At 45.9% G+C, this 13,291-nt stretch overlaps 1 protein-coding gene across 3 annotated transcripts in view; it reads left to right on the forward strand.

The window, feature by feature from the left end:
• Nucleotides 1-13,291, forward strand: part of LOC119389569 (cationic amino acid transporter 4) — a 98,012-nt gene that overhangs the window by 36,800 nt on the left and 47,921 nt on the right. Inside the window, exon 1 of one of the 3 annotated variants that reach the window (XM_037656890.2) lies at nt 9,601-9,766. The exons of the other annotated variants lie outside the window; for them this stretch is intronic. The gene's annotated coding sequence lies outside the window, so the exon portion shown is untranslated. Of the gene's footprint in view, nt 1-9,600; nt 9,767-13,291 lie in introns of those variants that run through there. 3 annotated transcript variants of the gene reach the window in all.

Consider the following 13,291-nt stretch of genomic DNA (forward strand, 5'->3'; position numbering starts at 1 on the left):
CTAAATATGTTTAGACTGTAGGATGCATAGTTTTTGATGCCTGTAATCATAAATATGTTGATTATGCCAGAGGAGGAAACGGAGCCCAAACCTTCATAGAGTTTTATGACTAAAGCGTCCACATACATACATACATACATACATACATACATACATACATACATACATACATACATACATACATACATACATACATACATACATACATACATACATACATACATACATACATACGTGCATACGTACGTACATACATACATACATACATACATACATACATACATACATACGTGCATACGTACGTACATACATACGTACATACATACGTGCATACGTACGTACATACACACATACATACATACATGCATACATACATGCATACATACATACATACATGCATACATACATGCATACATACATACGCCGCCTTGGTGGCGCAGTGGTTACGGTACTCGTCTACAGGTGACTCAAAACATGCGGGTTCGATTCCTGGACGGCGGTCGCGTTTCGATGGAGGCGAAATGCTAGAGGCCCGTGTAAATTGCGATGTCAGTGCGCGTCAAAGAAACACAGGTGGTCGATGTTATCCGGAGCCCTCCACTACAGCGTGCCGCATTATCGTATCGTGGTTTTGGAGCGTAAAAGCCCAGGAGTTATTATTGTACAGGGTCGACCACATCTCAGGCGAGCACCTCATTAGTACTCAAGCCGATAAAACTAGAACGTTTATTCTACTTGACGAAGGAAATGCCCGTTACATGGCGTCTTATGATGGTGTCGATAAACACTGTAATCATTTTCCGGATTATGTATTGAACATCATGTTCTATGAAGTCTTGAATACTAATGAATACCCTTTGCGTACACACATCAGCGCTAGGACAAACACGGATTGACATCCGCTCGGAAACTACGAAGCAAGGCATCAAGATACGAAATGCCCATCAAAGCTGCCGGAATCTTCAAGGCGGCAAGCTGCCACGAAGTTGAGCAATCATCATCTCAGCCATCCTCTTATCTCTTCCCGCCCCCCCCCCCCCCCCTACCTTTCACCAACTAATCGCGGCCACTATCTCATCAAGGTGGAAAACACGACGTCTGTTTGTCGAATGTCGCTGTCTCTACCTTGGCTTTCGTCACAGACACTTCGCGCGCAATTTGCTTTCTTTCTGTTTAGCTGCGACTGTTGTGCCAGCTGAGAAAGAAAAAAAGTATACACAAAGAAACGTCCTCATCGTGTCCCGTTTGTTGTCGAAGACGACGAAGACGCGAGAGTGCCGTCGTGTTATTGTTATGACCCTGAGATGATGGGACGAAGAGTGGCGAGGAGAGACGCGTCGCTGCTCCATGCATGGCGCCATGTCTGACGATAACAACATGGGATCTTGTTTGTTTGTTTGTTTACGTACTAACGTGGATGTCTGCGAGAGAATGTATACTTAAGATACTTAAGATGTGTACTTAAGCTGTCTGATGCGCGTGTGAAGGTGAGGAAGTGTTTTAGCTCGCGCGAGAGTTGTAAAGAATATCGAGAGGTGAGAAGTGTGACAGGCTGCTAAACCATGCCAAGAGTGCGTGTGTAGATACAGGCCGTAAAAGGAAGCGCGCGCTTTAGCCGCAGGTCGCCGACGCCAAAACATTCTAGTTACCGTGCAAAATGAGATGTATAGTGGAAAGTTGGGCTCGTTGGAACTTCCAACACGACATTTTCCAGCGCGTGAAGAAAACTCAAGAGGGACTGACAAAAAATTTTTTGTTAGACTTTTCTTTTGTTTTCTTTTTTTTTTGCAATACGTTCCTAGGGGCCTATTAGTCACAATATGGCACATCGCTTGCTGTAGCGTCCGGATGATAATTACTTACAGTCTGTTTATTACCGACCAGTGTCAGTTTCGGTTTGGGAGAGCTCCGATAACGACAAGCGGCCGGGTGCAGACGTCATCTAGCGTGTGAAACGGCACACAGAACTGTGACGCATTGCGCGCTGCCTGCATCGTCTGCTGGCGTTCTTTCGCCCACCACATTTGTTGCGCCGTCATCGTCGTCCGGTGGCAACGACTTTCTTCAGGCTTCCCCTCTTTCCGCACATTCACCGCGGGCACGGGATCGCGAGCAGCCGCCGAGTAGTAGCCTGCCGGAGCAGGCGTGGCGAAAGCGCAACGGCGATTATGACGTAAGCATACTAGCTGCGCCAGCTCGGAGCTCGGCGGCAGTGATGACGTCTCAGAAGTTGTGGTCACCTTCAGGTCACCGTTGATGATGTCAATGTCGCGAGGTGCGGCGTATAGCGCTGCATCGCGCACGCGAGCTTTAAAATTGATAGAAATTGTCTCCCAAGCTATATTTGCTCTGGAGATTTGGTAGCTGATATACGCACGTTCACAGGAATCGATCTCGCAGGCTATCTCGGCAGCGAAAATTTGTGTCAGTACCTCATTAAAGATGGAGCAGAGAAGACAAAATGACAGAACAGCAAGAACGCTGGTTCTTACTGACCTGTGATTTCGTCTTCTCTGTTTTTTTTCTCGCGCTGGACATTGTCGTGTGAACTGTATAGATGCACATTAATGTACAGCCTCTCAAATTATATACGCTATGCGACCACATTGCTTTCCATCAGTAAACGTTTCGAGTTGCGACCTAGGTAAATCTAAACAGAGCCGAAGTTCAGGACAGGAGGAGTCTTGAAGAGATGAACAATCCTTGAACAGGGGTTGTCGCTAGATAGAGTCAACGTTTCGATACTACGATATACCGAGAATTTTGTTATACTGAAATTAGTTATATCTTGGTTTAACTCGACACCCTTATTTGTATACGTGCCATCGTAGTGGATTCAAACTACATCTCGCTGAAGGCAACATGCTCGATGCTATAAGCACGAAGAACGCTTTCACGGTAACTATGGTGCCTTCGTCTATATTACTCGTCACCGTGGTGTGGTGGTTTCGGTGCTCGACTGCTGACCCGAAGGTAGCGGGATCGAATCCCATCCACAGCGGCCGCATTTCGATTGAGGCGAAATGCTTAGGGGCCCATATACTTAGATTTAGGTGCACGTTAAAGAACCCAAGGCGGCGAAATTTCCGGAGCCCTTCACTACGGCGTCCTTCATAATCATATCGTGGTTTTGGGACGCAAAACTCCAAGAATTATTATTCGTCTATATTCTCCAGAACACCGTTGGCATCTATATTATATGTCCATACCTCTGGTTCAACGCCGAGCACTGCTATCCTTCATCAGCCGGATTTCGCCCCCCCCCCCCCCCCAATCTCCGTTCTCCCTTTTCTGTTTTCTGAGGGCACTGGACTAGCAGGAAGTGCAGGAGACAAGGAAAAGCAACAGTACTTCGCCCAACACACTTCGCTAATTACTTTATTCGCTGCGGCGCATTGTAATCGCGAGCATCTGTCCGCTGTAAAGGTCGTGCACGAACGCAAACTGCGGCAGGTTTGCACGTGGGTGGCTCGAGTCACTGGTATGTTGTACGTATGCACAAGGAAAAAAAATGGAATGTGCACACACGAGAGCGAAGAATCTCTCTACAGACAGCACGAAGCTACGAAGGCGCAGTAGTGTAATAATTACAGGACGGTCGCATATTATTCGGAAACGAAATAATGCATGCACGCGTTTGTTCATGCGTACATGTGCGTTTGAGGACAACACAGCTGGGATATCACGTAGTTATTGAAGCACACTGTATATCGAACAGAAAAAAGGCTATGTCAATTACCTGCCGTCTATATATAACATCGGCGTCCGCTAAAAATAACCGCGATTGGCACCCCGGCATGCCCCTCCTTATCAGGTCGTACCTATATCAGGGGATCAACTCATGATAGTGTGTACCGACCTTTTTCTTTTTTTTTTAACCGGATGCCAGACAATCTTGTGGTTACGTTGTGATAACGTTTGATTTTAGTAACAACTTCCTGTTTGTGTAGAGTTTATTATCTTTTACAAGTTCAAACACTTTTCCTCTCGTCTTGTGATAATACCCAACAAAACTATGTAGTTTTTGGGAAAAAAAAAGCAAAAATTTCACTCACTACTCAAATTGCATGTCTTGTTTGCAACTCGCTGAAGCATGTCTTAAAAGTAAAACGCGTTATATATATATTTATGTAAAACAAAACAAACAAAACAAAGAGATTCTCAAACAAACAAACCAAACAGAATATGTAAGTATAGAAATATCTCTGGCACCAATGTCTATTATTGCTTAGTAAGTATTGACAAGCTGGTTGGCGATCCCTAATCTTAAACTTATATGCCCATCTTTCATGTTCGTGCGATTCTCTCTCGCTCTTTCTTTTTTAGATGCGAAGTATCTTATGGCGGAGTTCAATCTGGTGGTGGTGTGCGGCGTAACCACCCTTACTGCGCATGCGCATACCCTCTCCCCTTCCCTTCTCCACTCTCCCCTTTCCCCCTCTGACTTTCCCTCTCCCCTCCTCCTCTCCCCTCCCCCTTACCACTCTTCCTCTGAAACGCGGGCTAGACATGCCGAAATTCTCTCCTGCGCAACGTCGCGATGAGCACCAGCGCATGCGCGTCCCCTCCCCTTCTCTCTCCTCTCCTACGCTGCTCTCCTATCGCACGCCTGCCGACCGCGTTCCCCGCTCGCCCTGTGAGAATTAATGGCCAGGCTAGAGGGAAGACAAGACGCGCGTAGCGTTCCTCTTCGCGTTCCACGACGCGAGGTCGGTAGCATGCCTAAAGAACGCCAACGGAACGCGATCGTACAAGTGCTCCGGCTTCGCATCGCCTCATGGTCCCCTTTAGCGGGAAATGGTGTAATTTTTTTGAATGTGCGCTGCTTCCTGAAGATACATTATAGAGCAGTAAAGCGAACGGTCGCCTAACGCTTTATGAAGAAAGAAAGAAAGAAAGAAAGAAAGAAAGAAAGAAAGAAAGAAAGAAAGAAAGAAAGAAAGAAAGAAAGAAAGAAAGAAAGAAAGAAAGAAAGAAAGAAAGAAAGAAAGAAAGAAAGAAAGAAAGAAAGAAAGAAAGAAAGAAAGAAAGAAAGAAAGAAAGAAAGACAAATTTCGTCGCCTAAAATGCGGAGGGCATTTCGGAAGGCCGCAATTACCGGTGCTTAAAGAGGACTTCCTGAATTCCGGACCGCTTTTTGGCCGTGAATCTTTTAAGGCGAAATGCGTTTTTATTTAGTTTAAATACAATAATACTATTATGGCGCAGCATAGCCTGAGATGATTTTGCGCCATTAAACCCCAACTAACCAACCAACCAATAACACTATTAATGTATTAGTGTATGGGCCGCCGCGGTAGCTCAGTGTGTGTACACATAGACCCCGGAAGTATACATATACTCCTGGAGTCTTTAATTCTTGCTTGAACTGGTGGAGACGCTGTGTGCCCTTTAAGTATACCGAAACCTATGCGTTCTTAGTAAGCGGTACGCTGAGAGGTTCCATCTGTCGAAACTTGTCAAGTGGTCATCTGTAGAAGGTTGTTAAGTGTCCGCACTCATCATAAACGTCACTTGATGACTTTCAGCGTTGTTGAGCTGCATATTGCTGTTGAAAACTCCACTTACACGGCACCACGTGGCGAGCCCACAAAAGGAATACAGCTAATTCATCGAGCTGAGGCGGCCACCTAAAATTTTTTCAGTAACCTTGAGAAAATGGCGTTCGTGGTATAGTCCTACGATTAACGCGGAAATGTTTGAGAAGAAAGTTTCGGAGGAAACAAATAATGGACTTCTAACAGGGGCGTAGCCAAGGGGGGGGTTGGGGGGGTTCAAACCCCCCCCGAAATTTTTCAATTTAGCTTGTGTATATATACACGCACACATACAAACGCACGCACGAACACGCATAAAGTATGGTTGAACCCCCCCGAAAAAAATTTCTGGCTACGCCCCTGACTTCTAAGGAAGTGTGCTGGTGCTTTGGAGCGGGGTTTAGTTGGGGCAGCGGGGGAGGGGGGGGGGGAGTGAGCAGATTCGCACTGAACGACTTCCTAAACGTTAAAAGCGGCTCGTCTGAGTTTAACCAACGTTTAACAGCCCGCTGCTCAAAGTGCGGCGTCGCTTTCCACTTTTGAGCCCGCCCACCCGCCGCTCGCCCCACGTCGTTTATTTTTGACAACAACAATGGCAACAACGCTGCATGACATCAGTGAAACGAAGTATAAATACGTAAATAAGCAAGCGCACCCGGCGAGTTTACCTCGAAGCGTTTTGCACTATCAGGAACTGGCAGGCGATCGCAGCGCCACATTTCTTTTCCACGATCTGCTCGCGTAGCGTGCATGTGCCACCCCCGCCCTCGCGCGTGCTTAGAAACAAGCAAGCAAACAAAGGAACAATAGCAGATGTACGAGTACACACACAAACAAAAGTAAACAAGTGCACACACACATGTACACACATGCGCATTACACTCTCTCCGCTCGCGCGCGTGCTTACAAACAACCAACCAAGCAGACAAACAATAGCCCATGAACAAGTACACACACAAACAATAGTGAGCGAACAAGTACACACGCATTGCACGCGCAAGTATACACGTTCACCCACACACATTCAGGCCATACCCCCCCCCCCCCCCCCGCGTTCGCGCGCACTCGCAAAAACGAGCAAATTAAACAAACAGAAGCGGAAGAATAAGTACAGACACATACACCGACAAACAGCTACCACACACAAACACCGTTGCCAAGCACAGCATCCTCCTCGCCCGTTCATTTCGCACGCGCCGCCGTTTTGAAGTGCGGCTTTGCTTTGCTGCCGCTTGCGTTTTCGGCTGGGCGGGAGGGTGCTTCCGCGGCAGAAGCCAGGACACGGATAAAAAAAATGCAACGAATCAGAAGAGAGCAGGAAGGAGGAGGTACGAGGCTGGGAGGGAGGGAAGCAGGAAAGGGAAGTCCGCACGCGAAAGGAAGGAAGTGCAGGGAAGATGAGGGGGGGGGGAAGAGGAGGAGGAGGAAGTAATCCGGCCTGCTGGCGACAACGGAGGAACTGAGTGGGAGAGCGAGATAGAGAGAGAGGGAGAAAGAGTTGGGAGAAATTACAGTTCAGGAACACTGTAGGAGAAATGGACTGTGCTCCGATGACATCTCAATCGCCACCAGGGGCTGTGTCTACAGTCTGAGCCGGATTATAGCGTTGCTGTCAGCGGGATCTAAGATCAAGGGGCTTAACTTAAGTCGGGTCTGAAGCATGTCGGAGACGGCTCGAAAATAATCGATGCTGGGTGTATAGATCTTACACTTACGGATGTTGTAAACAGTTTTAACAAGGCCACACTAGGTGTGTAGACGATTGTTTCTTTTCCTTTTTTTTTTACGTCCATATAGCGCGTCACCATTTTGGAATTTTACACGAACTTACAACAGTCATGAAACACTGAATCATGAGACACAGCCGCTTTCACGCCTATGATTCTATTGTTCTTACAGAGTCATGTAAAATTGCTGCGTTAATATGCCAAGAAGGCGTTTGTAAAATAGGTTATGTAGACCTTCCATTGACACAGTGTCGTGAAGTTAAATTAATGAGTCAGCAACATGGCGGATAGGTTACGTACTAGCTATCAAATGGGCTTGATTAGCGCTTTCCTTCTTTAGCACGCACGCACACGCACGTTGTCTAAAATTAGCTAGGAAAAACATTAACTAGATGACATCCTATTAAGACCTGTATGGTGAAAAAATTCAAGCAGCGCAAACATGACTACATTCTTCCTTTCATTTGCATTTTTTTTATATTACATAGCGGCTGCTTAGATAATAGCTTTCATTGAAATCTCAAATTATTATTATTATTATTATTATATTATTATTATTATTATTATTATTATTATTATTATTATTATTATTATTATTGCACTGCAAGTAAATGGATAACAGTAGAGATCTATGATCTAGACCTCGCCTTGGCTTATTCTTTACGCATTCTGTAGATAAATGCTATTATGCATCACTGTAACCTTGCAACTAATGTTACTACTACTACTACTACTACTACTACTACTACTACTACTACTACTACTACTACTACTACTACTACTACTAATAATAATAATAATAATAATAATAATAATAATAATCATGAGCACGCAAAATCCAACACGTTCTGCGTTTTTCCCATACCAGGCCTAGCAGGGAGAGAGTGCGTGAAACTGCGGCGCATGAGAAACGAAATCGCAGCAGCTACGAAATTGGACTCCCTTTCGCGACCACCCTTGTGCAGCTGTTGGGGAATATATATACGAGTACATATATATAATTCGTTTGTTTTGCTGGATGCATTCACGCGAGGCATGTACTCTAAAAAAAAATGAGAAAATATCAGTTTTGAGGGAAGGGGAGAGAACTACAGTATGCTCACTTCTTCACTGCTGGCGCGTGCGAGAAACACTGGCGACTTGCTGGCTCCTCGCGTGGACTTCTCCACCATGCCCAAAGACGACTTCCGAGCTCGAAAAATACAAGTAATTCAGAATAAGGGATGTTCGCGCTTTGGCATGATAAAAAAGAGATACATAAAGAAATGAACACAAAACAGGAGTGGGGAGAACACTTTCGCGAACACAGATCGCGTGGATTCTGCCCGTATACGTGAGCAAAAAGCGCCGTTTTCGGCTGCAATGGTAGGAAAAGGAAAATAAATAGAAAAAAAGGGGCAGTAGCAGTCACTGCAAAGCAGAATCATCTCCCGGTCTTCCCCAATCCGCCCCCTTTATTTTTCTTTATTATTATTTCAACGTTGGCGTAATGATGTTTCTTTCCTCCCTCCCTCCTTTCCTAAGCTTCCATTCTGTGTTTCTATCCCCGGTTGGCATTAGCCGAGAACCGAACCCCGGAGTCGGAGAGGAGGATGCGATGAAGAGGAGGAACATAAGAGGAGGGGTTGTTTCGAGACAGAGGGAAGAGGTGCGTCTCTCTCTCGATACTCTGCAAGCCTTGCGTGCCTTAGTTCGTGCGTGAGTGTGTTCGAGAGAGAGAAAGAGAGAGAGGGAAGGCGAGCGGCGTGTCTAGCGGACGCCGCCGGTAGCATCGGGGTGGGCGTCGGGGTTCAGTTCCCGTTGTTTGGATTCGCCTCAGGTCCAGGTCTCTCTTCCGTCTGGTGTTGGCTGCCGCATACTAACCCTGTTCGCGCGCGTCGTCTGCTACAACAGAGCAGACAGACGGGACCTTGTTTGTGTGTACCTACGAGGAACTCCGCTGTACCGGCGTTTGTGTTTTTTGCCCTAAACCGGTTGGACCACGGAGAATCCGAGCCCGTGAAAAAAGAACGGACCACAACAAGTCGCTCTACCTTGTCACGCGGTGTCCGTGTGTGTGTCACTCAGTGCGAGCCGCTCGCTTCGAAGAGGCACGTTGGGCATCCCGCGGTTCACCGATGCGGCGTTGGTGCTGCTGCTAGCGGCGGCGGCAAGTTTGTTGCTTTGTTGCAAACGGGCGAGGTGTTTCCGCGTTTGATCCAGCCCGCCGGCGTTCGCAGCGAGAAAAGGAAGGCAGCGGCAGTAGTAGCTTGGAGCCGCGGTAACGGCGTCAACGGTGTGTTTTACTTGGGCGCCGTGTATTGACGCGACAGGACCGTCGGTTGTTGCTTCGTCGACGAGGCGTCGCCCGAACGTTAGCGTTGTTACCGCTGTCGTCGATCCGTCGTTGAGAGGACGAGTTGTGCGGTTGCGACCGCACGTCAAAGCCCGTGAACACGACGCCCAAGCGACTTCGAAGCGGTGGACCCATCCCGTTGTTTCTCGAAGGCGGAGGAGGAAGGCGTGAGTATAACATTCCTACTTTCTGTCTTCCTGGCCATATTTTTTTTGTTCTTTCCAGTTGGGTTAGTTAGTTCCGGTTTGGTTAGTTAGTTCCTACGTTGTTACCCAACGCAACGCCTGCGGAAAAGACGCATTGGGTGTGAGCCAAGCGGGTTTACTACTGTGTTCGCTTGCGAAAGGTAGCTCTGCTCTAGTGAAGAACGATGAGCGCTTGCGCAACGACGGATGCGCAGTAAGAGGTGAGAAGGGGTTACTTGGTGCGCACTTTATGTGTATGTGCTACGAGAGTCGCTTGGTGGGACCCTTTTGCGTGCATAAACGCAGCGTGGTTGATTGTTTTCCTTTTCACCTAAGCTTGAGTGGTTGAGTGGGCTATATCGTAACCTAACAAAGCCACGTTTTGCTTACTGTGTAATACTGGCATGTGCAAGCAATAGAAATTGGAGGAAAGGAAGTTGAGGGCACTATGCTTTCGTCGTGGTTACGTCGCGTTGAGCTAGCGATTATTGGTGGCGGCTGTGTGTGTGTGTGTGTGTGTGTGTGTGTGTGTGTGAGAGAGAGAGAGAGAGAGAGAGAGAGGCGCTTGAGAGAAAGGGTTTTTGGGGCTTTGGGAATGATATAAGGCTTGTGTCTTGAAAATAAATCTGAACGTAATATGGTCCGGGGTAAAATATTGTGTTGTTTATTTCGTCGGCGCAAAAAAAACAAGCCAAAAAAGAACAGCTTAGCTGTTATTGGTCATGATTCCTTTTCTTGTTTTTGTTCGGTGTATTTTGTTGGTTGCTTGACCACTTCACTGTTGTTCACTGACCACTTCACTGAGCATCACATGTTATAAAAATTGAAAATGTAAAAAAAAAATCTCCTTATTTCCGCATTCGTAACGCTCGTAAGATAATTTTCCACGGCCCTCTTGCACCAACCTTGCACTATTGTAGTGTACGGAAGCAGTTTTTCGCACTGGGCGTAAAATTACTTTAGCACTTAAACAGCATCATATTGACACTGTTAAATTCAAACGAATGAAATCATTCATTCACTCTACGAATGAAGTCTGCACCGTGGGAAACGAAGTAGCGCAAAAAGAAGGCTTGCGTAATGTAATAAAACGCCGACATAAAATCACAGGATCAAAGTAAGCGAGACACATAGTTTTCAAATAGCGTGTACTTTCGGACTACTCAATTAATTACGGTTGTTTTTCATCATTAATATTAAATTGAAATAATACATTTTGTTACAATTTATATGTGTTCTTTTTTTTTTAATTTAGTGCGTGACTTTAGCAGCACGATATACCGGGCGATTTAGGAAAAGGAAGCAACTTTGTTAGCTGCTATGAGTTGGATGTTTATTGAATACGGAAAAAAACAGAAACCAAAAAATTGCAAAGAAATAATCGAATGAGCACTACACGAACAACACTCATGCTTTATTTATATCTTGGGTTTTTATTCGCTTTACCTTCGATTTGTTTACATTCGGTTATCGTTGAGTTTACGTCTTGTTCTCAGACACTGTTAGCACGCGTCTTATGTAATGCGTGTATACACAAGCAACAACCCGAAACTTGTGTTACTGGATTTGAGAGCCCGCAAATGGCAACGGTCGTATAGCGCGTACGCATTACAGCCACCGTCCCAGTTCCTCCTTTAGCGTGGCGACAGATTTTTTCGAGGTCGCATTTCGCGGCCCTTTAACTGCCGTTATAGTTAAGGACTGCTCCAGTGACCGGGTCAGAGCGTCCACCTCTTGCAGCTCCGAGACACAGCGTACGTTTTGTTTGTTTGTGCTTTTAAAGAAAGATGCACAGAGTGTACCGTATTTACCCGGTGTTAACCTCGTACCCAGCAGTTTTAAGGTCGAGACGAAAAGAAGTCTGCCTCGAGTATTTAGTTTCCTAAAGCAGTGCCGGGGAGACAGACAAAGCATGGTTTGTGTAATCCACTTCGGTTTGCCACACCGGTTTGCCACACCGGTTTGCCACACCCGTTTGCCACTCCGGTTTGCCCCTCCGGTTTGCCCCTCCGGTTTGCCCCTCCGGTTTGCCCCTACGGTTTACCCCTCCGGTTTGCCACTCCGGTTTGCCACTCCGGTTTGCCACTCCGGTTTGCCACTCCGGTTTGCCACTCCGGTTTGCCACTCCGGTTTGCCACTCCGGTTTTCCACTCCGGTTTGCCACTTTGGTTTATCACGTGTTGGTTTGTCACATCCGTTTGTCAGTCACAATATTCAGAGGGGCTCTCAACGAGGTTGGTCTAGCAAAAACCTCAGTGGTGGTCAAATGGCGAGAACGTCCGCTTCCGATGCAGGAGGCACTGGGTTCGATTCCCAGTGCCGGTGGGCACCCACCGGTTTTTCTAATGGGGAGAGGTACCCCTGCCTGGCGCTCGGTGAGGTGTGCACTCATATCTCAAGATAGCCTGTCCTTTCTGCTACCTTCTTTCAATCTTCTTCCCCCCTCCCCCCAAGGACGCTGCGCCGTGCTCCCTGGGTTGCAGAGGTATGCGTCTTTCCTGTCCACAAACCACCATTATTACTACTAGCGAAAATGTGTGCGATGTGCTTAACGACGTATTTTGCGAAGCCTGACTACGGATTGTGTGTTGAATAGGTGCAGATATGAGTAACCAAGGAGAATTGGTCGCTGCTGTTGGACTGAACTTTGTGATCCCAACTGCGTTTGAAATCGCTTCGTGTTAGCTCCCACTTTTTTTCATATCGGAGAATTTTAAAAATTCAAAAAAAAATGTTTTATTGTTTTCTTGTACAAGAAACAAGCAACAAAGGATGTTGCGGCTAAAGGCATATCGCCTGACAGAGGACCCAACAGCCTTGTACACAATAATCAATTCCATCGATTGTGCACGGAGGTAGATACATAGGAAATATACGACAATAAGTGGCCAGACAGGCATGCCGATACGGATGGGTAGATTTATAAAAATATAGATCTATAAAATGATACATATAAAGACTGATGTAGTCGGGTATAGCGACGGATAAATGGTTATACAGATACGCAGATGAACAAATAGGCGGATATGGGAATGGATACATAAGGAGATTTGTTGATAAATAGATGGACATATATGTGAATAGATAGATAGATAGATAGATAGATAGATAGATAGATAGATAGATAGATAGATAGATAGATAGATAGATAGATAGATAGATAGATAGATAGATAGATAGATAGATAGATAGATAGATAGATAGATAGATAGATAGATAGATAGATAGATAGATAGATAGATAGATAGATAGATAGATAGATAGATAGATAGATAGATAGATAGATAGATAGATAGATAGATAGATAGATAATCGGAAGGTAAGAAAAGAAAGCGAGATTTTACTTTTCAATGTTACAACGGTGTAATAACATTGACGTTACCCTTTAAGATTGCGTCATAATCTGTTTGTCTCATCATAACCAACTACGCCTCACTTTCGAAGCAGAATTTATTTTCAGACAAAAGATACAAAGACACAAACAGACCCTGTATTAAGGAGGCTGTG

The sequence above is a fragment of the Rhipicephalus sanguineus genome, chromosome 4, assembly GCF_013339695.2.
Source record: "Rhipicephalus sanguineus isolate Rsan-2018 chromosome 4, BIME_Rsan_1.4, whole genome shotgun sequence".
Classification (NCBI taxonomy): domain Eukaryota; kingdom Metazoa; phylum Arthropoda; class Arachnida; order Ixodida; family Ixodidae; genus Rhipicephalus; species Rhipicephalus sanguineus.